Source organism: Gorilla gorilla, chromosome 14, assembly GCF_029281585.2.
Source record: "Gorilla gorilla gorilla isolate KB3781 chromosome 14, NHGRI_mGorGor1-v2.1_pri, whole genome shotgun sequence".
NCBI classification, from domain to species: Eukaryota; Metazoa; Chordata; class Mammalia; order Primates; family Hominidae; genus Gorilla; species Gorilla gorilla.
This window is the reverse complement of record NC_073238.2, coordinates 41,290,231-41,313,618: the sequence shown is the minus strand read 5'-3', so window position 1 is coordinate 41,313,618 and position 23,388 is coordinate 41,290,231.

Sequence of the window (23,388 nt, the reverse complement as noted above, 5' to 3'; positions counted from 1 at the left end):
CCAAGATCATACACCAGGATCATATGGTGGCAGAGCAGGAATGCAAACCCAGTGCTTGGCACATGACAAGTGCTCAGTAAATGCTTGTTGAATGAATGGATGACTAAATAAACATCTTGCGCTTTCAAAGCTCTGCACCCGTGCTCTCCTTACTGAGCTCTCACCTTTTAAGGTCAAAGGCCGCCCCTTCTCTGAGGCTGCCTCCCATTCTGCCCCTGCATGTGACTCTGCCTGCAGCACTTTGGGTCTCAGCCAGAGGGCTTGTTCCATTTTGTGTGATAACTCAATAAGCCCAGCACGTACCTCACCCGAGGGTATGCATGGGAATATCTTCGCATCTCTTTCAGTGCTTTGGGCTAGTAGGTGCTTAATACATGGTCATTGACTTGAACTACATTGAAGTTGTAATAGGAGCCAAGATGTTTACTGGCAGAAGTTAAGAGCAGCTAGAACCCAAAGGCCATCAGAAATGGGGCCAAAGAGGCAGTGACCCTGATATCTGATGAGCAGTTGGGAGGAGCAGAAAGGATCAGGGTCAGAGACCTGACAAGGTCCCAAGAGGACAGAAGATCAAACCTTTCTTTGGGAGTAAGGCAAAGAAAGCCTAATTTGTTGAATTAGTGAAAGTGGGTTCAGCTCAATATTTAATCTGTATCTGAAATTTGTGTTTCCATTAACAGTTGCTCTAGTGGCAACCACAGTTCATGAGCTCAGGACCAAGAGCAGAGGCTGAGATGTTTTAATAAGGTTTGATGTTGGTTAAAAATTTTAATAAGGTTTTTAATAATGTTTGATGTTGGTTAAAAAATCATGAGTGGATTGTGTTTTGCACTGTTCTAAGTTATTTACAAATAGTAGCTGTTTCATCATCATTAACAGTAGCAGCATTGTCGTCCCATTTTGCAGATGAAAAAACAGATCTACAGTGAGGCTGAGTGACTTGCCCAAGGCCACACAGCTTGAAGTGACAGAACCGGGCAGGGAGCCCATAATTCTGGCTTTGGAGTCTCTGCTTGTTACTGCAATACTTTGATCAGAGAGACAGCCTATCTCTGGAATCTGTGTTTCCCTGGTCATAGCAGCGGGTAATGAAGTGTGAACTTGCTGCCTTAGAGGTCTCAACAGCCCCACTGAGAACTAGTCTCTAACTCCAAACTTATTTCAAGGACCAGGCGGGACGCATAGGGAGAGAGAATGAAGGCCGGTTCTCCTAGACTTATCCCGCAGCACATGGTAGGTGCTGAATGAGCTGCACCGGTAAAGCTGCCGCCCTCTGGGTCTGGTTTCATGGCCTGGGCATCAGTATCATGAGTTCTTAGAAAGCTGAGGATGAGCTGTGTCCCTGGACTTGTTAGGGACATCCAGGGGTTTGCTAAGTGTATTTGCTCTGAAGAGGCAAAGTGTGAAGGAAGAGAGGAAGAGGGGTTGGAAGCGGGAGGTGGACTGAGTACAGACGTGAGATTTGAAGAGGAAAAGAGGAAAGGATCTTCCTTATAAATATTTCAGCCTTAAGCTGAGATCTTAACTGACATATCTGAGATCTGAATATTTAATTTGATCAGCGTTTTGGTTGAATAACATCCTTTTTCTTAATCCTCTCTGGGAATCCTTGAGATGGAACCAGTGTACAATCAATTAAGAAGTGGATGACTGCTTTTCATGGCCATGCCAAGAGTGAGTCCACACATCCAGGCTCTTGGGCAAGTTATACGTGGGGACTTGCCCCTCCAGGATGCAGTCTGCTTTTTGCAGTTGGTGCACTTTCAAACCACATGGGCTCTTCATTGAAAACATAGTCAGGTCCATGATCTTCATTGAAAATATATGGTGCTGGGTGAGGGGCTTAGGCCACCAACCATCACTGACCCCTGTGTCTTATGCCTTGCTAGACAATTCCTGCTGCCATCACCTTAGTTACTAGACAGACTCAATGTGCTGTAACTGTGAGCAAATTGAACCTCTTTAAGCCTCAGGTTTTTAATCTGTAAAATGGGAATAATTGTAATACCTGCCTCTTGGAGTTGTGAAAATTAAGAGAGAATGCACACCACACTTCTCCCAGGGCCAGGCACAAGGACGTGCTCAGTATGTGGTCTCTAGCAATGATGACAGCAAAAGAAACACAGATCACAGGATCCTGGTCCTGGCTGTGCAAGGAGCCGGGGAAAATGGAGAAACAAAACCTAAAACGCTTTGGTGTCTCAGCTGCCCATTTAGCAGTTAATTGTGTACTGTCGGATTTTGAGTGGTATCCCCTACATGTTAGCTTGCTGGTACATGTGGAAGACAACAGAAGCAGCAGGTATTTGTTGAAATTCTTCTATGTGCCAAGCACAGTCATCCATGCAGGAGACCTATATGCAGACATCCATGCAGGAGTCTGTAAGGTTTGGTCTTGGTGCTCAAGGAAATTATAGATGAATAGGGAATTCATAGCTAGAAGGCAGAGACCCTGAATCAGGGGCACTTTGTACTTTCCAACACCAAGCCACAGACCTGAGTATAGAACCTCAATAAATATTTTCTGACAATACAGTGAAGACAACGCCTCTGTGAGTCTGGGTATCTCTCACTGCCAAAAGCCTCAAAAGTGGCCAGGCATGGTGTCTCACGCCTGTAATCCCAGCATTTTGGGAGGCTGAGGCGGGCGGATCACCTGAGGTCAGGAGTTCAAGACCAGCCCGGCCAACATAGCGAAACCCTGTCTCTACTAAAAATACAAAAATTAGCTGTGCATGGTGGCGGATGCCTATAATCCCAGCTACTTGGAAGTCTGGGGCAGGAGAATCGCTTGAACCCGGGAGGGGGAGGTTGCAGTGAGCCAAGACTGTACCACTGCACTCCAGCCTGGGTGACAGAGCAAGACTCTGTCTTAAGAAAAAAAAAGAAAAAAATTTTTAAAAAATTAAAAAGTCTCAAACGCATCACATCCGAAGCTATGCAATTTTTCTAACTTAGCAGAAAGAAGTATCTATATTGAAATAAATAACTGGAAATCAGAAAAGAAGCCTGTCTTTCTTGAGTTCTATTATCTATGTAAGTATAGCCAGGAGTTAAGAGAGAAAAAGAAAAAAGTTGAGAAAAAGAGCTGTGATTTCTACAGGACTTTTTGCTCATTAGACTGTTGGAGTAACAGCAGAGATTTGCCTAATTTGACAATGCTGCCACACCTTCTCTGAGTCCCACGTTTCTTATTGAATTTTGGCTCAGAGGGGCTGTTCATCAGCTGGGCGGTGGTGCTCACAGAGAATAGGTTGTCTTAGTCTGACATCTACTGGCCAGACTGGTAGCTACATGTTCGTTACACGTTTTCTAACTTGGACACCCCCAGTGCCCACAATTGTTTTTAATACTAGAAGTTGCGATTCTCCCCTGACCGTACCACTCTACTCTTATGTCTAAGCATTCCCTTCCTTAGCTTCGGACAACTAGGAAGACTCACCCTCTCCTCTCTTCTCCTTACTTACCACTGGTCTTCCTTTTCAGCCTGTGAAACATCTTTTCAGTTGGGTGCAGTGGCTCACGCCTGTAATTCCAGCATTTTGGGAGGCTGAGGTGGGTGGGTCGCTTGAGCTCAGGAATTCAAGACCAGCCTGGGCAACGTGGCAAAACCCATCACTATGCAAAATACAAAAAAAAATTAGCTGGGTGTAGTGGCATACACCTGTACTCCCAGCTACTGGAGGATGGTTTCAGCCTGGGAGTGGAGGCTGCAGTGAGCTGAGATTGAGCCACTGGATTCCAGCCTGGGTGACAGAGCCAGACTCTATCTCGAAAAAAAAAAAAAAAAAAAAAAAATATGGCCGGGCATATGGTTCATGCTTGTAATCCCAGCACTTTGGGAGGCCGAGGTGGGAGGATTGCTTGGGCCCAGGAGTTTGCAACCAGCCTGGGCAATATAGTGAGACCTCATCTCTACAGATAAATAAATAAATAAATGTTTAAAAAAATATACATCTTTTCACTTTTTGTTTTTGCCCTTTATTATCTCTTGAACTCATTTCCTAGCCAATGTCCAATGGTGGCATTTCTCCATGCTGGTTACCAGCGCAGAACAGAGCATAGTCTTGACACCATCTAAGGCCCGAATACAATATTTCCATCATACTCTAGAGTCAATTCGGTTTCTTGCCATTCATGAAACCCCTTCAGGGAGGGCATTTCCAAAAAGGCTTCCAGGAGCCTGCGGCAATGTCTCACATTCCTGGAGGGGTGGCCAAGCCTTATTTTAAACGGGATCCTCACCAGAGCCTTTGGGTAGTGGGAGGAACCGTCAATGCGTAGGGAGGGTGGGCACACCGATTTTCTCCAGAGCAACGTGGATGAGTGGAACCAACATTCCCATCTTTAGCAAATCACAGAGTGAGGGCAAGTTCACATGTTGATTTGAATGGAGAAGGAGTCGGGGGAACAGGACAAGAAGACTGAGGCCACACGAGGACCAGCCCTCACCTTTAAAACCAGGCAGCACAAACCCATGGAGGCAGGAGTCAGAATGGTGCTATGTCTTCCAGTCAAGTGGCAGGATGGGGTTGACTGGGCACAGGGAGAGAGCGTGAGGGGGCCCCTAGGGGACTGGAAATGCCTTTATTGTGACCCGGTTGCTGGTCACACTGATGTGTGCAGATAGTAACATTCTCTTAAGGTTTATGCACTTTATTATGTATAAATTACACCAAAAATTAAAAAAAGAAAAAACCAAAACCCAAAGTTATCATCCTCACCAAAAAGCATCATTGCCTGACCATTTGCTGGGAGCACGGGGCAAAGTGACCGGCACACCCCGGAAGCTGAACTCTATTAGAAGGCCAGTTGGGCTGATCCCATATGCGTGAGGGCTGGGCTCGAGTTTGGGTGAATGAGAGGTGAGGAGGGGAGAGTCATCAAGAGATCTCATTCTAGTCCTTTACCTTTAAATCAATTATAATTTTTTTTCTCACAGTCATCACTTTTTAAATGACAATAATCTCCGCATCAGCCAGCATGTGGCTGCCTTCCAGTTCCAGGGTTTTCTACCTTGATGGCAGTCAAGTTCCCCAGAGGGGCCTCACTTTCAGGAAGCACCTTGACCCTCATTAGCAGCAGGAGGGGGCGAGAAAGCTCTGCTCAGAACCTGAGATCCTCCCAGACTCCAGTGACGTAGCTTCTGGTTTAATGTGGATCTCTGAGAAAACTGGCTCCAGGAATTTTCAGTTGGCTGCATTCTGCTTTCCGGGAATTGGAAAGCGTTGCAGCTGCCGTGGAATTCTCTCGGGCCGCCCGGGCCTGAGGGCCAAGCAGGCCAAGTTAGGTAAGGAGGACGCTGATTAAACAGTCATTTGTAACCTGCAGATGGGTAATGTAAACGTTCCTTCCCCAGCATGCTGGCCACATAACTCTGCTGTTGCGAAAGTTATGAGCTTTTTATTGGTGCTTCAGTGTGACATTCTGAACGGTCATAGTGCTTACTCATTTCTGGTTATCAGTGAGCTGCAATGTTTCAAACTGCCAGTGGACAGTCAGAGATAAACTTGGGCCAGCTTCAGACTGAGTGGCGCCCGGGACGTATTGCACGTGTTGTGTGTTTTCTTTCTTTCTTTCTTTCTTTTTTTTTTTCCAACTGTGGGATGATATATTATTTTTTGACCTGAATATGTTTATGTAAGGAACAGAAAAAAAAATCCCCTAAATCTAAGGGTAACGAACCCTATTGACATGCTGCCCTTTTCTCTTTTCTTTGTGCTTTTTTCTTCTCTATATTTGAGGCCCAAAGTGGTAACAATAGAAAAAAGTCACAAGAGGAACAGTCCAGGTTTTGGGGAGACAAACCCTGGGAGAACAGGCCAAGTACGGTCAGCATGCGCGCATCTATTTCCCACAGACGCTGTGCATGGCGTCTACACACAGGATAGGCTCTGACATCAGTGTGAAAGGCAAAAATCATGTCCACATTTCAATTACCTCTAGAATTCCCTTAAATCTCCCATACCAGCACTTTGGGAGGCCGAGGCTGGTGGATCACGAGGTCACGAGATCGAGACCATCCTGGCTAACACAGTGAAACCCCGTCTCTACTAAAAATACAAAATAATTTAGCCGGGCGTGGTGGCAGGCGCCTGTAAACCCAGCTACTGGGGAGGCTGAGGCAGGAGAATGGCGTGAACCCGAGAGGCGGAGCTTGCCGTGAGCCGATATCGCGCCACTGCACTCCAGGCTGGGCGACAGAATGAGACTCCGTCTCAAAAAAAAAAAAAAAAAAGAAATCCCCCATAAAGCGCAGTGAGATGGTTTTGGGTAAACAATTGTGCAGAATGATTCTGTATATGTAAGATTAAGAACCACTGAACTCTAATGGAAAGATATTTTGTATGGTGATATTGGGGCCTTATATAAGAAAACTGTCAATCTCTAGTTGTGCATAGGAGGGAGGTAAAGAATTCTAAAGTATCCCTTTTTGCCAGTAGAGACCTCCCCATCTTATAAGAGTCAACTTCTGTAACTTTATTTATTAACATATTTATTTATTTTAGACATGTTCTTGCTCTGTTGCCCAGGCCGGAATGCAGTGGCATAATCTCGGCTCACTGCAACCTCCGCCTCCTGGATTCAAATGATTCTCCTGCCTCCCCATCTTGAGTAGCTGGGATTACAAGTGTGCGCCACCACACCCGGCTAATTTTTGTATTTTTTTTTTAGTAGAGACGGTTTCACCATGTTGGCCAGGCTGGTCTCGAAATCCAAACATCAGGTGATCCGCCTGCCTCAGCCTCCCAAAATGCTGGGATTACAGGCATGAGCCACCGTGCCTGGCCAACTTCTATAACTTTAACACCTGGTAATAGATTTGTTGTTGTGAGGAGTGAGAACTTCAGTCCCCCATAGGTGAACTGTGTGCATGATGTCACCACAAAGGGAGGGCTTTGAATGTAGGCTACTAACGAGACCTTTGGAAACTTCACATTTTTTGATGCCATCAACAGGACTGATTAGAGCTCTGCAGACAGTCAGTATCCTTTTCTTATGGGAAAACCTCTGTCCCCTTCCCCATCAAATACCAGGCACAGAGCCTGGGTGGCTCCTATCATAGACCACCTCAGCCAGCAAGTGTGGGGGTGGGGGATAAAACCTACCTACTCTCGCTTCCTTTGTACCTCCACCACTAGGCCATTTCCTGACGGCATTTCTGCTTCTTTAGGAATCTCCCTGAAAACCAGATTCCACAGCAGACTTCCAAGCATTGTAGAAGGTCTGCATAGTTGGACACTTTTGGGTTCCTCCATTTTACCTAAGATGGTGGAAGGGGCCAGGCACTGTGGCTCATGTTTGTAACCCCAGCACTTTGGGAGGCTAAGGTGGGTGGATCCCTTGAGCCCAGGAGTTCGAGACCAGCCTGGGCAACATGGCAAAACCCTGTCCCTATAAAAAATACAAAAATTAGGCCGGCATGTTATGGTGGTGCATGCCTGTTGTCCCAGCTACTCAGGAGGCTGGGGTGGGAGGAGCACTTGAGGCCAGGAGGTCGAGGCTGCAGTGAATTATGATCACACCACTGCACTCCAGCCTGGGTGACAGCGCAAGACCCTGTCTCAACAACAACAACAACAACAACAACAACAACAAAACTGACTGGATGGAGTGTGAGTGTGTTTTGTGCAAACCAACAGATATAAAATGTAAACAACGCACTCTAAGTTGCCGGAACAAGGCCAAGCAGCGCCCTACCAGCCAGGGAGGAGAGGTGCTTGTGACATGACCACCTGCTGGCCCCAGAGTCCCCTTGCCACCCCTGAAGGGCTACGACTCCCAGAAGCACAGGTAACACAGCCACGCGACTCCCAGGTTGATGCAGGGGACAGATGGTTGAGCGGCTTTCCACCTCTGCAGCTTTAGCTAAATTATGGAGGCTGAGATATGCAGAGAAACATCTTCAGGAAATACACACAGGAGGTGCAATAAAACACTTCTGGGGCTATGTGTGTTCTGTTTATTTAGCAGTTTGTGAGGTGAAAAACACATCACAGTAAACCACTTTTCCTCCAGACTTTTATCACGCTCAATGTTATGACTATCTTTGGGTTTTAGAACACTCAGCTTGTTTTCCTTGAACACAATTTAAATTATAAGCTGGGAGGGGAGGAGATCTTTGCAGAAAACATTACACTTATAAATTGAGTGCCGACCACCACTGCTTCAGGATTTGTCATTCCTGTCCCAGAGGTGGCCTCTGTGGACTCCCTCCTGGAAAGGGCTCTGCAGCATCCCTCGGCATGCTGCCTTCCAGACACTGGGGGTGGCCGGCAGCAGCAGCTGGAGCAGCTGAGAGCAACAGAGAGGGAGCACCAAACACGCAGGGGATGGGTGCAGGACTCAGACATCTGAGTTCTGATCTCTCCTGTCTCACCGCCCTGCTGGTCACCTCCTCCCGGTTCATCGCCTGCCCCCACTTCTGATTTCTCAAGAAAGGATGCTACTGATGACTTCTAGAGAGAAAATAAGAAGGCTGATGAGGGGACCGGAATCGCCTGCCTCTGTCTTTGTTTTCTCCCCTTTCCCAAGTGCCTGGGGTGAGGCATGGGGGAGGGACTAGACATGGAAGAGAAGGAGAAATTTCTAGAAGGCTGCCTTCCTAACGGGAACGTGGCTGCCGGTAGAAAAATCAGCAAGCCAGGCAGTCTGGGAGATGGGTGAATGGGTCGTGGTGTCCTCTGCAGAGCACACTCAGAAAGCTGCTCCCAACTGTGACAGAGCCCTGCAGGGACTGCTGGCTGTCCCCTGGCTGGGGACAGGGCCTTCCTGGATGTTGGGCTGGCTCTGCTCATCCCACGGTAAGCGAACATCCACTGCTTCTGGTCGGCAGGAGTTCAGCCCCAAGTCTTGGAGAGAGCTCTGTTTCTTCAGCCTCTGCCACTCCCATGTCATAGGGATTCGATCACAGTTACGGGATCCTGAAAGGGAGACTTAGTGCTAGTGTAGCTCAGAGACTGGCACAGTCTTCCCAGTGCCAGGTCAGAGGATGGCGCAGTGGCCACGACGTGCCCTCTGCAGAGAGCCGGTGTCAGGCAACTGCACTTTATGACAGCCTGATCAATGTGGACGTTGACCTGGCCCATAGCCAACAGCCCGCCTGTGGGGAGCTTCCACTGGCAGAAGGCGGTAGCAGCTTGGGGAGACACTCGGGGCTCCACCACATTGGTAGCATGGGTCATGGGAAAGGGAAGAAGGAGCATGGACACCTTGTCACAAAGCTCAGTCCCTCTTGATTAGAACCCAGCCCTCTGGAGGCAGCAGAAACCACCAACAATCTTTTATTTTAAAATCTATTGTTAGAAACTTCAGGCATCCACCAATGTGCTCAAACCTGGCTCTGCACCTGCAAAATTGTTTTGCATGGTCCTGAATAAATGAGGCTAGAGTTCTTTCCCTGGCACGTCCATGGGGCCCTCTCAACCCAGAAATCATCCAGTGACAACAGTCACTGTCCCCACTGACTGTCATGCCCTATTTAATGAAAGTCCTTCCAGTGTGGTCTTCCTTTTGCTTCCTTCCTCCTCTGCAAGCTAAAGACCATAAAGACTCAGGGTCTTTTGGAGTTAATTCAAGTGCCAAACACCATTGTAGATGAAACAGACAATAATGTGAAAATAAATAACAGTCACCTGTCACCTTGCCTTCCAGAGATAACCACTGCTCATATTTTCAGTGTCTATCCCCCTGAGTCTTTTTCCTGTGCACACACACTTTTGTATTTTGACAGCAAGTAAAGAACCAGGGAGAGGTGGCCTCCCAGGCCATTCAGAAATGCAATTTAAACAACTAGGCATGGTTCGCAAACTTTAGTGCTCATAAGCATCACCTGGAGAGCTTGTAAAACACATTCCCAGACCCGACCCTCAGGAATTCCACATTCCCTGGGTGCTGAGAGAGACAGGCCGGCCCATCCAGCCCAGACTCTTCAGAAAACCACTTGCACCTTCCGGGCTCAGGCACTGTGGCTTCCTGAGGAGGCTTTGACCTTAGATCACGCTCCAGCTGGGCCTTCAATGAAGAGTCTGTCAGGATGAGGAGAAGGGAAAGAATGTTCCAGGTAATTGTGCAGGGCAGGAAGCCCTCTGAGGTCGTGGTCACTGGGTCCCTGGTGGTAATTAAATAAGGCATGTAAAATGCCAGGTATAATCTTCACCCATATTATGTGACCAGCAAACAAATCCTGTCAGCTCCGGGATACACCAACACCCGTTTTATCTTTTGGATTTTTTTCATCGTTAAAAATTCAAGCATTGGCTGGGCACAGTGGCTCATGCCTGTAATCCCAGCACTTTTAGAAGCTGAGGTGTGAGGATTGCTTGACGTCAGGAGTTGGAAAGCAGCCACGCCCCTGTCTCTACAATAAATTTTTTAATTAGCCAGGTATGGTGGTGTACGACTGTAGTCTTAGCTGCTGCAGAGACTGAGGTGGGAGCATTGCTTGAGCCCAGAAGTTCAAGGCTGCAGTGGGCTGGGATCACACCAATGCACTTCAGCTTGGGCGACAGAGTGAGACCTTATCAGTAAAAAAAAAAAAAAAAAAATCAAGCACTCACAAATGTAGCGAGATGAGTACAAGTAATACCCTTACACCCGTCACCCAGATTCAACAATTGACAGGACTCTGCCACCCGACTGCCTTTTACTGGCTCAGGTCTGGTCCAGAGGCCCAGAAACAGGGAGCAGAAGGAAGCCTTCAGGGAGATGCCAGGGGAGAAAGGGGTCGTCCCCAACAGCAGCGGCCAGGGAACCAAAGTGTGGGACAGCAGGAAGTGAGCTGCCAGAGAAGCTTCCTGGCTATTAATGCATGAACCTGATTTTGAAACAAGCAAACTCAGAAATGCTTCTCTGACTCACCCATCCCACGAACGGCCCTGTAGATAACATAAGTTTTAAATGGGTCGTTAAACCTGCCCGTAACCTGGTCAACCTCGCCATGTTCATCTGCATGGACGTGTGGTCTTTGGCACCAATGACGTGATGGCTGGTGGAGCATTTTCACGGGATGTACAGGTCCACAAACTCACTGGCATTGTTCTGTGTAGTGAGGCCACACGAGGCACGAGCAGAGAAAACTGCTTTGTTTTGTTTTGTTCTCTGACTGTTAAAACTTTCTTCACATGTTGGTGGTCTCTAACAGCCTGTTTATATTTAAGGGCCAGACAGTCACTAGAAGGTTTCTTGGAAGCTCTGTGCGTTGTTGTAGACTGTTGTTCTCAGCTGGGGTGATTTTGCCCCCAGGAGGCATTTGGCAATGTCTGGAGACATTTTTGATTGTCCCAACAATCAAAGTGCTGCTGGCATCCAGTGGTAGAGACCAGGGATGTTGCTCAGCATCCTAGAATGCACAGGACAGTCCCACAACAAAGAAGTAGCCAGCCCCAGATGCATAGTGCCAGACTGAGAAAGCCTGCCCTGGGGTGATCACGTGGGCACCAGCCCTGTCCTTCATATCTGTTTCTTTTGAGTGGATCAGTTTCCATCCTGAGAAACCCATCCCTTACCAAACTTGGAAGGCAGAGTGTGTGGCTCCAGCATTCAGAAGCCAGGGGAACTCAGTAAGTAGACTTTCAGACACACCCGCTGTTTTCAGTGCGGAGTCTCTGGTATGAGGAAAACAGTGCAGAACTTCTCTGGGTCCATTTCCCCTGAAAGCAACCTCCTGACATGTGTGAGGTGGGCGGGTGGAGTGGCCAGGCTGCTTGGGCTTGGGAAGAGGACCTGGCGTGGGAATGTGTGGGGCATTGGAAGGAGGGTCATCTAGCTGCTCCTTATGCAAAATTCAAACAGTCCTGCTCTTTGCTCTGTTTTGTACTCCCACCTTCGCTGACCCTGGGGGCCTTCCATTCCTGAGCCTTCCTGAGATGTTTATTGTGAGTAGATCTGCTTCCTCCAGGCAGTCAGGTGTCCACTCTCCCTGGGTGACGTCCATGACCTTGTGCTCTGTGTCTTCCAGCGTGTTGTGCTTGGGCCCTTCTATGGCCTCCTCTGCACATGCATGTCTGGATTTATCACTTTGCTGTCATTTTAGTGAGGGTTGGGGAAGGAGTAGAGATAAACATGTGTTGAGTTTATCATCTTAAACCAGAAGTGGTATCCTTGTGTGCTGGAAAACTGTAGATTTCATTAAAAGCTCTGAAGTGTGTCTGGCTTCTGAGGAGGACAAAGTGCTGGTGCTGGAGCTCTTCTGGCTTACCTAGAGGCAGGATTTGAGGGATGGCATCATATAGGAGGAAGAAGAGCTCTGTGACCTTCATGTTGCAGAGCCTCAATGTCCCTGTGTGTGAAATGTGCGCTCTCAGTCCTGCTGGTACAGATGGAATGAGGGGATGGGTGTGGAAGAGCAGAGAGTACTGCCGAGGGCTGTGGTTTATGATTGCCATCCTCATGGCTGCAGTCATTACCATCATCTCCTTTAACTGTATGACCAAGGCAATGTGTCACTTCGGTACTGTGACAGAATGTAGCTTTCTGGTAGGCAGGCTTAACCCAGCAAATGGGCATGGGTACCAACTGCTTCGTTTTCTTGCCAGAGGCCTCCAGTTTGGTTGGCAGAGTGGTGACCAGCTGACCAACTGAACGGGGCTCTTCAATGTCACAGATGATGCAGCAGTGCAGAGGGGCAGTGACTCCAGCTCCGGGTACAGACTCCAGCAAATGGCCAGGGAGCGGGGAAGGCCGACCTGGGGTGACCCTGCAGCCCCTGCCCCATTGTCCACCCCCTACAATGGAAGAAGCAGGCTCACTCCAGTGGCTCAAAACTCCCCGCATTTTGGTATCCCACCTGGTTCTTTTAACTTGAGGGTGAATGAATTTGAAGGATGAGGGATAGGACCCAACCGTAACCAAGTAGGGATTCACTGGCTCCTTCTATCAGCGGGTAGGGTGGGGAGCGTTGGTCTCAAGCCTCCATTTAAGGGTGGGGACCAAAGCTCTGTCCCTGCCGCAGGGATCTCAGGTATCAGCCAGCAAGTGTGTGTAGGTGTGTGTGGGGGTGGGTGTCGGGCGGGGTATTTTATTCTCTGATTGGCCAAAGCCAACAGCATCACCTGAAAAAGAACTTTTGACTGGAGAGAATCATGGATGTGGAATATTTGTCTAAATAAATAGTGAGGCCAGGCGCGGTGGCATGAGCCTGTAACCCCAGCACTTTGGGAGGCCGAGGTGGGCGGATCGCTTGAGCTCAGGAGTTTGAGACCAGACTGGGCAACATGGTGAAACCCCATCTCTACAAAAAGTACAAAAATTAACTGGGTGTGGAGACTATTATTGTAAGTGAAGTAACTCAGGAATAGAAAACCAAACATTGTATGTTCTCATTCATATGTCAGAGCTAAGCTATGAGGATGCAAAAGCAAAAGAATGACACAGTGGGCAGGGCATGGTGGCTCATGCCTGTAATCCCAGCACTTTGGGAGGCTGAGGAGGGTGGATCACCTGCGATCAGGCGTTTGAGACCAGCCTGGCCAACATGGTAAAAACCCATCTCTACTAAAATACAAAAATTAGCTGGGTGTGGTGGCTGGTGCCTGTAATCCTAGCTTCTCAGGAGGCTGAGGCACGAGAATCGCTTGAACCTGGGAGGCGGAGGTTGTTGTGAGCTGAGATTGCACCACTGCACTCCAGCCTGGGCAACAGAGTGAGACTTTGTCTCAAAAAAAAAAAAAAAAAGGCAGAGTGGACTTTGGGGACTCAGAGGGAAAAGGAGGGAAGGGGGTAAGGGATAAAAGACCACAAATTGGGTACAGTGTGTACTTCTCGGGTGATGGGTGCACCAAAATCTCAGAAATCACCACCAAAGAACTTACACATGGAACCAAACACCACCTGCTCCCCAATAATGTATGGAAATAAAAAAAAATTTAAAAATTAAAAAAAAAGAAATGCTTCTCAAGAACATTAGATTCAGCCATAATCCCAAACTTCTTTATGCTGCTGTTTCTAAATACTCCCCATCAATATCAAGTCTAGCTCTCAACAAAGTGAAAAAAGCCCTCCGTGATCCTAAGTCCTACTGCCTCCCTGGAGGCTCAGCAGGTAGCCTCCGGGCTCAGGCAGAACATGGTGATTTGGCATCTCCAGGCACGGGATCCCCGCAGGGTCGAGTCCCTGCACTCCTGGGTCTTTCCTGCTTCCTTGGCCTCAGGATCCCCAGCAAGGATTGCCATCGCGACCTGATTTTGCCAGTTCCCGGCCCAAGTGATTGCAAGGTTTTGCAACGAATGAAAAATGTTGTCTGATCTCTCACTGGGACCGTGAAGGGGGTGAAGTGAGAAGTGGACAAATGGAGAGGGATTAGTCTGATTTATCAAAACCAGGAAGGGAGGATGCTACGGATGGCAGGTGCATTCCCGGTTTCTCCGTGTCCTGGAACAGTGAGGCAGCTGATACTGCGGTGGCCTGGAGCCTGGGGCCTGGGGTCTTAGCTAGGTTGTCAGGGTGTGACTGTGGACAAATCACTTAACTTTCCATCTATGAGAGGGACATACTAATCCTGCCTAGCTGGTCAGATAAGCTGAATCCACACTTTTATCAAAAGGACTGAGAAGCAGACGCCTACCCATTTAAGGGGCTATTTCCCCCACTCAGCCCTTCCCCACCAGCAAAAGGGAAGTGTGAATTCAGGGGTACTCTCTATTCTGAGGTCTTGAGATCAGAATTTGGCGGGGGGGTCAAAAATTTATACGATTTGTGGGGTCTCTTTAAGAGAAAGAACACAAAAGTTACTAAAGTTAATTGCAAAAATGAGAAGAGGAAAATCTCATCACAATGCCTCTCATAATGGGGATCATAGGATTTGATAGATGACAACCACATGTCCTCCAGTGAGTCATTTCTTTTTTATTGTTTTAAATTTAATTTCTTTATTATTATTTTTTGAGACAGGGTCTTGCTCTGTCACTCAGGCTGGAGTGCAGTGGCACCATCACTGCACCTTGAACTTTTGGGTCAAGCGATCCTCCCACCTCAGACTTCCGAGTAGCAGGACTGCAGGCGGGCACCACCATGCCCAGATAGTGTGTGTTGTGTGTGTTGTGTGTGGTGTGTATGTTGTGTGTGGTGTGAGTGTGGTGTGCATGTGTTGTGTGTATGGTATGTGGTGTGTTGTGTGTGGTGTGTATGTTGTGTGTGGTGTGAGTGTGGTGTGCATGTGTTGTGTGTATGGTATGTGATGTGTGTGTGGTATGCGGTATGTGGTGTGTGGTGTGTGGCATGCATGTGTCATGTGTGTGTGTGGTGTGCATGTGTGTTGTGTGTGTTGCGTGTGATGTATTGTTTGATGGTTTCTTTTGTAGAGACAGGGTCTTATGTTGCCCAGGCTGATCTTAAACTTGTGATCCCAGGTGATCCTCCTGCACAATTTTAAATTACAAATTTTAAAAAGCGGACAAATAACACAAATAGAAAATGAACATGGTTTTGAATCAACTCTCCAGCACACCTCTATGAAACTTTTTTTTTTACTTGCATGCATTTTGCCTTTGTAATGTTGTTTTCTTCTGTAGAGAGGATAGAAAGGGCCAGCCCCCTATCCCCTGTATGCTCCCATCCTCTGAGTCCTGGAGAATTTGGTTCCAGAATGAACCAAAGCAAGATGCAAAGAGGAGGCTCCTCTCTGAAATGGGAGAAAAGAGGAGGCATCATTTTCCCCATGTCTCATGGTTTCACCCTTAACTGTGTCTGCATTTTAGAGGTTGACATATTTCCATTTTCCAGCTGTGCTTTCTCTCCTACGTCCTATAGACTCCTGCCCAACACCTCCTCATTCACAAAACTGTGTTTGTGTGTGTTCTGTGTGTGTGGAATGGTGTGTGTGTGTTGTGTGTTGTGTGTGATGTGTGTGGTGTATATGTGGTGTGCATGTATTGTGTGTTATGAGTGTGTTGTGTGTTGTGTGTGGGGTGTGTTGTGGGTGGTGTGCGGTGTGTGTTGTGGGTGGTGTGCATGTGCGTGGTGTGAGTGTGGTGTGCATGTGTTGTGTGTGTGGTATGTGATGTGTGTGTGGTGTGTGGTGTGTGTGACATGCATGTGTGGTGTGTGTGTGGTGTGCATGTGTGTTGTGTGCAGTGTATGATGTGCGTGTGGTGTGTGTGTGTCATGTGTGTTGTGTATGCGGTATGTGAGGTGCATGTGGTACGTGTTGTGTGTGTGTCATGTGTGGTGTGTGTGTTGTGTATGTGGTATGTGAGGTGCGTGTGGTGTGTGGTGTGTGTTGTGCATGTGTGGTGTGTGTGTTGTGTATGTGGTATGTGAGGTGCGTGTGGTGTGTGGTGTGTGTTGTGCATGTGTGGTGTGTGTGTCGTGTGTGTGGTGTGTTTCTGTTGTGTGTGCTGTGTGTGTTGTCTGTGGTGTTTGTGTTTTGTGTGTGGTAAGTGTTGTGTGTGTGTGTCACGTGTTGTGCGTGTGTCATGTGTGGTGTGTGTGGATGTGTGTGGTGTGTGATGTGTGTGTGGTGTGTTGGTATTGTGTGTGTGGTGTGTTTGTTTTGTGTGTGTGTCATGTGTGGTGTGGGTGTGGGGTGTGTGTTGTGTATGTGTGTTGTGTGTGGTGTGTTCATGTTGTGTGTGTGGTGTGTGATGTGTGTGGTATGTTTGTGTTGTGTGTGTGTCGTGTGTGTTGTATATGTGTCATGTGTGTGTGGTGTGTGGGGGTATGTGTGTGGTGTGTGTGGTGTGTTTGTGTTGTCTGTGGTGTGTGATGTGTGTGGTATGTTTATGTTGTGTGTGTCATGTGTGTTGCGTGTTGTGTATGTGTGTTGTTTGTGTGTTGTGTGTGTGTCGTGTGTGGTGTGTGTGTGGTGTGCGGTGTGTGTGTGGTGTGTTTGTGTTGTGTGTGTGGTGTGTTTGTGTGTATTGTGTGGTGTGTGGTGTATGTGTGTGGTGTGTGGTGTATGTGTGTTGTGTTTGTGTGGTGTGTGTGGTGTGTGCGGTGTGTATGTTGTGTATGTGTCGTGTGTGTGGTGTGTATGTGTGGTGTGAGGTGTGTGTGGTGTGTTTGTGTGTGTGGTGTGTTTGTGGTGTGTGTTGTATATGTGTTGTGTTTGTGTGCTGTGTGTGTTGTGTATGTGTCGTGTGTGTGATGTGTGTGTGTGGTGTGAGGTGTGTGTGTGGTGTGTGTGTTATGTGTGTGCTGTGTTTGTGTGTGTGTGGTGTGTAGTGTATGTGTGTTGTGTTTGTGTGGTGTATGTGTTGTGTGTGGTGTATGTCGTGTGTGTGTGTGTATGTGTGTGTGCAGTCTTTCTCCTGGAGAAGGGCGCCCTGCTGCACAGTCTGAGGCGTCTGTCTCGATTCTATCAGAAACAGTTTATGGAGAAGCTGAGTGGGCCTCTTCTCTTCCTAGAGTGTAAATAGGATGAAGTCTTTCTCTCCAGTCCATCCTCTTTATAATACTTTTGAAGAACAGTCCTCGTTAAAGCACCCTTTTCAAAAGTTTCCAAATGGCCTCCCATGGCCTTCCAAATCCCTGGACCCTGGGCAGCATTCAGGGCCTCCGCAGCTGGCCTCACCTGCCTGATCTTTCACTGCTTCCTTCTTAAGCTCTGGGCTCCAGCAAAACCCGGAACCTGCCGTGGGCTCAGCACTCCCTCTACCGGCATGCCCTCCTCTTCCACATCCACCTGCTGAGAGCCATCTGTCAGGGTCCAGCTCAAATGCCACCTGCTCCAGGGAGCCTTCCCTGATATGCAGAGAGAAGTGAACCTCTTCTGCTCAGACCCCTCAGTGGTGTTTACCTCCCCAATGGCCCTTCTCCCATCCAGCCCTGTGTAACAGTATTCTGTGTGCATGATCCTTGCTCCCTGACTGCAGGGAGCAGTCTACCTCATTTTCACATCCTGCACAAGTGTTTATTGAGCGAATGAGTCTCTCTCTCTCTTTTTTTTTGAGACAAAGTCTGGCTCTACTACCCAAGCTGGAGTGTAGTGGTGCGATCTTGACTCACTGCAACCTCTGCCTCCTGGGCTCAAGCCATCCTCCCACCTCAGCCTCCAGAGTAGCTGGGACTATAGGCACGCACTACCGTGCTTGGCAAATTTTTGTATTTTTTGTAGAGGTGGGGTTTTGCCACCTTGCCCAGGCTGGTCTCGAGCTCGTGAGCTCAAGTGATCTGCCTGCCTTGGCCTCCCAAAGTGCTGGGATTACAGGTGTGAGCCACCTTGCCTGGCCTGATTCTCCTTTTTTGATAGAGGAAAACATTGGCCCTCAGAGAGGTTAAGTGATTTACCTGAAGTCACTCAGATGGTGAGCAGCAGAGTCAGATCTGGAGCCCAGGCCTGAGAACTCAGGCCAGCATCACCCTCCACACCCACATTCGGTGTCCCTGGATCAGTGGTACTGACTCTTGATTCAGAGTCCGAGGGGCCTGTGCGAGCATGGCAGAGCCTCCGCACACTCCTCATCCCCCACTCCAGGAAATGTGCTAGTTCATGACCCTTGGGGAAAGAAGGGCTTGCCGATGGCCCCTGATCAGTTCACCAGGGTCTGCATCTGCTTAAGGTCAGCAGGGAGATGAGGCAGGATAAAGAGCTAGGCAGACATTTTGATCCCTTTTTCAGATATCTATTGTCACTGTCTCCCATCACAGTGGGTTATGGAGAGGTGTGTGATTGGATGTTATTTTGGATTTGTGGCCGAGTGTATGTAAACACTTGTAAGTATTTTTAACCCATTATTATAAAACATTTCACAAAAGTAGAGCAAATGATACAACAACCCCCCCATGTACTATCATCCAGCTATGACAGGTGTCAGCTGATGGGCAGTTTCCACATTCTGGATTCTGCTGATTGCAGCCCTGGGTGTCCTTTAACATTTTGTCCCTAGTCTTATATTTCCTGTAAACTAGTAGTTAGATCTAGAAGCTGGATTGGGTTTGATTTTTTTTTTCTTGTCAAGAATACTTACTTTACAGGTGGTGGTGTTATTTCCATCAGGAGCACACAATGTTATGGACACTTTAATGTTTAACATAGTTAAAAGTAGATCAGTGTTGTCACACACGTCTGAACAATGTGAAAGCCGACTCACCCAATAGACACTGGAAGTGAAAATGGCTTAGTCCGGGGTGGGGTCTTAATGGAAGTTAGTTGATGAATTAGATAACACAGGAATCACACTGCTCAGGATTGGCCTCCTGGAGTAGGAAGACTCCAGAACTGGGAACTTGTCTTACCTTAGCACTGCTACCTGCTCACCCAGGACAGGATGTCAATATTTGGTAACATCCTGGGATAGCTTTGAGCAACATGTGATGGGTGTGTCACAGGAATCGGGGCCTGTTTTCAAGGAAACATCCATAGCTCCTTTTCTACAAGAAGACTCTGGAAAGTGTTGGAAGAGCCTCTGGCTTCAATATTAGATAGAAATCATGCCTCTAAACATCACCCTCAGTTGAGAGGAAGACAGGACAATGGAGTGACAGATGGTGTGACAATGGCTATGAACTGGGACTCTATTGGTGGATGGGAAGACATGTGCAGGGGCCAGCCTTGGGAGAGTTGCTCATGATGCTTTTTTTTGTGGGGGGACAAGGTCTTGCTCTGTCAGGCTGGAGTACAGTGGCATGACCTCAGCTCACTGCAACCTCTGCTCCCCAGACTCAAGCAATTCTCCCACCTCGGCTTCCTGAGTAGTTGGGACTACAGGCATGCGCCAACCGCTCCCAGCTAATTTTTTGTATATATATATTTTTGTAGCAATGGGGTTTAGCCACGTTGCCAAGGCTGGTCTTGAACTCCTAGACTCAAGCTATTCGCCCTCCTTGGCCTCCCAAAGTGCTAGGATCACAGGTGTGAGCCACTGTGCCCAGCCTTAACATGGCGCCATCTTGATCACTGACAACCACATATCCTCAAGTGAATCGTTTATTTTTAATTTTTTTACATTTATTTTATTTTATTTTTTGAGACAGGGTTTTTGTTCTGTCACTCAGGCAGGAGTACAGTGGAGTGATCATGGCTCATTGCAGCCTTGACTTTTTGGGCTCAAGTGATCCTCCCACCTCAGCCTCCTGAGTAACTGGGACCACAGGCATGTGCCACCACACTTGGCTAACGTTTTGTTCATTTGTTTCTTTTGTATAGACGAGGTCTACCTATGTTGCTCAGGCTGGTCTGAGAGATCTTCCTGCCTTGGCCTCCCAAAGTGCTGGGATTACAAGCATGAGCCACCGAGCCCTGTCCAGTCATTTATTCCTTCAATTATCTCTGCAAGTTGAGGGGACAGACCTCTTTAATCCTTAGCTGACATTATGATTTCCTAGAACACAGAGAAACTTTGGAGACCCTTCACCTTAAAGATTTTTCCATTATTATGTTTTCCTCTAGGTTAGCTTTGCCTTCCCGGTGAGGGAATTATTTTTCACTCTGTGCAAAGTACCCCAAGTAGACACATAGCGGGGCCTTAGCAAACCTCCTTAACTTAAACCTAGGCAGGAGTTCTGCACTGGAAGTTGTTTGGGAATTTCAGAAGAAAGTTGCTGGAGAATTCCACTGCAAGATACAAAAGCACTAGAAAAATCAGAAAGCAGAAAGTCTCGCTGAACATAATATTCTAGTTTCACTCAAACAGAGTGGCTCCCATGTCTCAGGACATGCCAGACAATAAAGATAAGCATGAAGCCCTGTCTTCTTGGAAGGGCTTATCAGCCTCGTGTTTGAGGAAATTCAGCCTCCTGGGAAGATGCCCTCGTTGGCTATTCCCAGTGGATTTTACCAGGGCCCTGAGGCCCTGCGTTTGTGATGTCAGTTCCCCAGTTCTCAGGAAGGAGGTGAGAGGGGCTGAGGCTGTTTGGTCGTTGAAAAGAGAGGGGCAGGAAGTGTTTGCCCAGGAATCGGCGCCAGCAGGGCCCCTCCCCAGGCCCTCTGCACTTGAGAGAGTTCAGGGAAACTTTCTCATTATCGCTCTGACCTCCAGGACCCCTGGATGCCAGTTAATCATTACCCGGGCAGGGCTGTATTCCTGGGCTCTCTGGCCTGTTTTTGTGGCCGTGGGTTTATGACTGGCCTGGCCACGGGGCCTTGGCTGGTGTTTGGATTGTGCACTGATAGGCTCCGCTTGGCTCTGACTCAGCCCTCACTGGATGCAGGAGTCAGACCCCTCTTGGGGAGCTGGGTCGTCTGCGTTGTTTGCACCCCGTTCCTCATGCTGCTGGGAGGCTCCGACACTGAGTGTCCCAAGTCTCCACCAGGAGAAAGCCCCAAAGCGACACTGGGCACAAGAGCCCCAGAGCCACAGCAGAAAACCTCAGAGATGGGAGGGTACCGAGGCCTGGATGAGTCACGGCTGCAGTCCTTGGGGACTCCTGGTCCCAGTCCCGGCAGCTGGGGCTTAGGGATGCATCCTGCTCTGAAATTCTCCCTTTGCCATGTGTTCTCCCCCTTTCTCCCACTATGTGTCTGCTTGGGAGGGGAGATAAGCCAGAGCTGTTCGCTGCATCTGTTGGAGAAGCAAGATGGCTGTCCCCAGCAGCATCACCTAGCTTTCTTGCTAACCATGGGAAAGTCCTCAGTAATTAAAGTTGGAGAAGGGTCCTGGTGATCCTTGATGACACCCCCTCAACTTCCCAGGTTTCACGGGAAAGCCCTGGCCCCCACAAAGTCCCTGCGTCCTGAATGTGCTTTGTCCCCTTGCTGTTCCAGCCCTCTGTGCTGTGTCTCACATCACACCCGTTCCCACAGGGACCCTGCCTGTCCCACGCCACTGTTGCTTTCCCTCCTCCTCACTAATTGACCACCTCCTAGACCCTGCCCTTGTGACCATCCTCCTGATCTACACTGGCCTTCCCTTCCTCAAAGCTGGGTGACAAAGGAGTGTTGCGTGCTTCGGGCCCTACTGCAGGGATCCCCTCTCTCCTCTCTCCTGCACCCTCAGCACACATGCCCACTGGCTCAGAGCTGGGGGCAGCCCTGCGGTGGCTACATTTATTTGGATCTGAGTTGATTCCGCATTCTCCTTGAAGTTTGGCCCCCTTGGCTGGGGCTACATCTCCCTGGTCCTTTTTATCACTGCAGGTGGCACAGGGCTCTTTTCAAAATGAGGGGATGACCCCAAGCTCGAAGCAATCCCTCATCACATCTGTGTTGATGGGAAAACCAGGTCAGGATTGGTGTCAGTGTTTGTGGAGTAGAAAAGGAGAAAGGTGATTCTCCTCCGTTTCCTTCCCTTCCTGTGCGCGGTGAGGGAGACACAGAGGCCCCACCATGCACTGGAGTCCACGTCGTTGCTCTTCTGTGAGCCTCTCGCTCTGCAGTGGAGAGAAAGCTCTCCTTGATACAAACCCCAGCTGCGGAGCTCAGGGTCCCAGGCAGGAGACAGGAACAGGGCTGGGTCCCGAGAGTCTCCTGCACACGTCCTCCCCTCCTCCTTCCCCCTATCCCACTGCCCTTGAGCCTCACCCAGCGCCAGCCCGGCTGCCTTCTCATGGCCACATGTGCAGATCTGGTGAAGAGAGGAGCAAACAGAAGCCATCTGGAAGAGCTCAGGGAGAACCCGCCCAGAGAGCCTGGAGACAGGACAGGATGCTGGTGTGTTGCTTCCGAGTTGGCTTTGTGGACTTGGATTTTGCTGGGGCTCTGCTGGCTTCCTTAAGGAGACAGGAGAAAGGGTGGCTGGGGTCAAGTGCAGAAAAGGCCAGCTGCAGGACCCCAGACATTAGCCCCCAGCTAAAGGCCATGGAGCTGACATCAGACAGGCACTTCCAGGGCCTTGGTTACCACTGCTGTAAGCTAAGGAGAGGGTGGTGGTGAGGAGGGTAGCACCCTTGTCTAGGGGTAGGTGAGAAGTTTAGACATAGACTAGACAGAAGACCTCTTCCTTCTACTACCCTCAAATTCTCGTGGAAGGGAGCTCTCTGGTTTGCACAGAGCAGAGAATGCCACTGAGAGATATTTACCCGGTGCTAGTGTGTCTACACATCTGAAGCCACGTACTACACCCTACTACACCCTTCTTTCGGGCTTTATTTCTGAGCTTGGTGAGACAAGGAGAATTTGTCATTACAAACGAAGCCTGCTTCCTCTCTTTTATTACATAGTTGATAGCATCAGTTTCCTCTGTGATTTCTTTTATTACTCTCCATTTTTATTAATCTTGGGGCTGCTGGTGATAACAATCTCATAAAAAAATAACTGGGTGAGCTATTGCTGGGAGGCCCACTTGGATGAGTTAGATGTCTTTTTTCTCCCTAGAGTAAAGGGGTGAAGGGCACAAGTGCAGACTCATTAGTACCTCAGCATCGCCTGGGATATTTACGAGGGTGGTCCGTATCCTGCGGCAGACATGCGCAGTGCTTCACAGCAGCATGAGTCCAGTTAGAGCGCCTGTGAGCCATTAACTTGACAAAGGGCTCAGGTGCAGATGGAACTGTCAGGGGAGATGCATCTGTGGA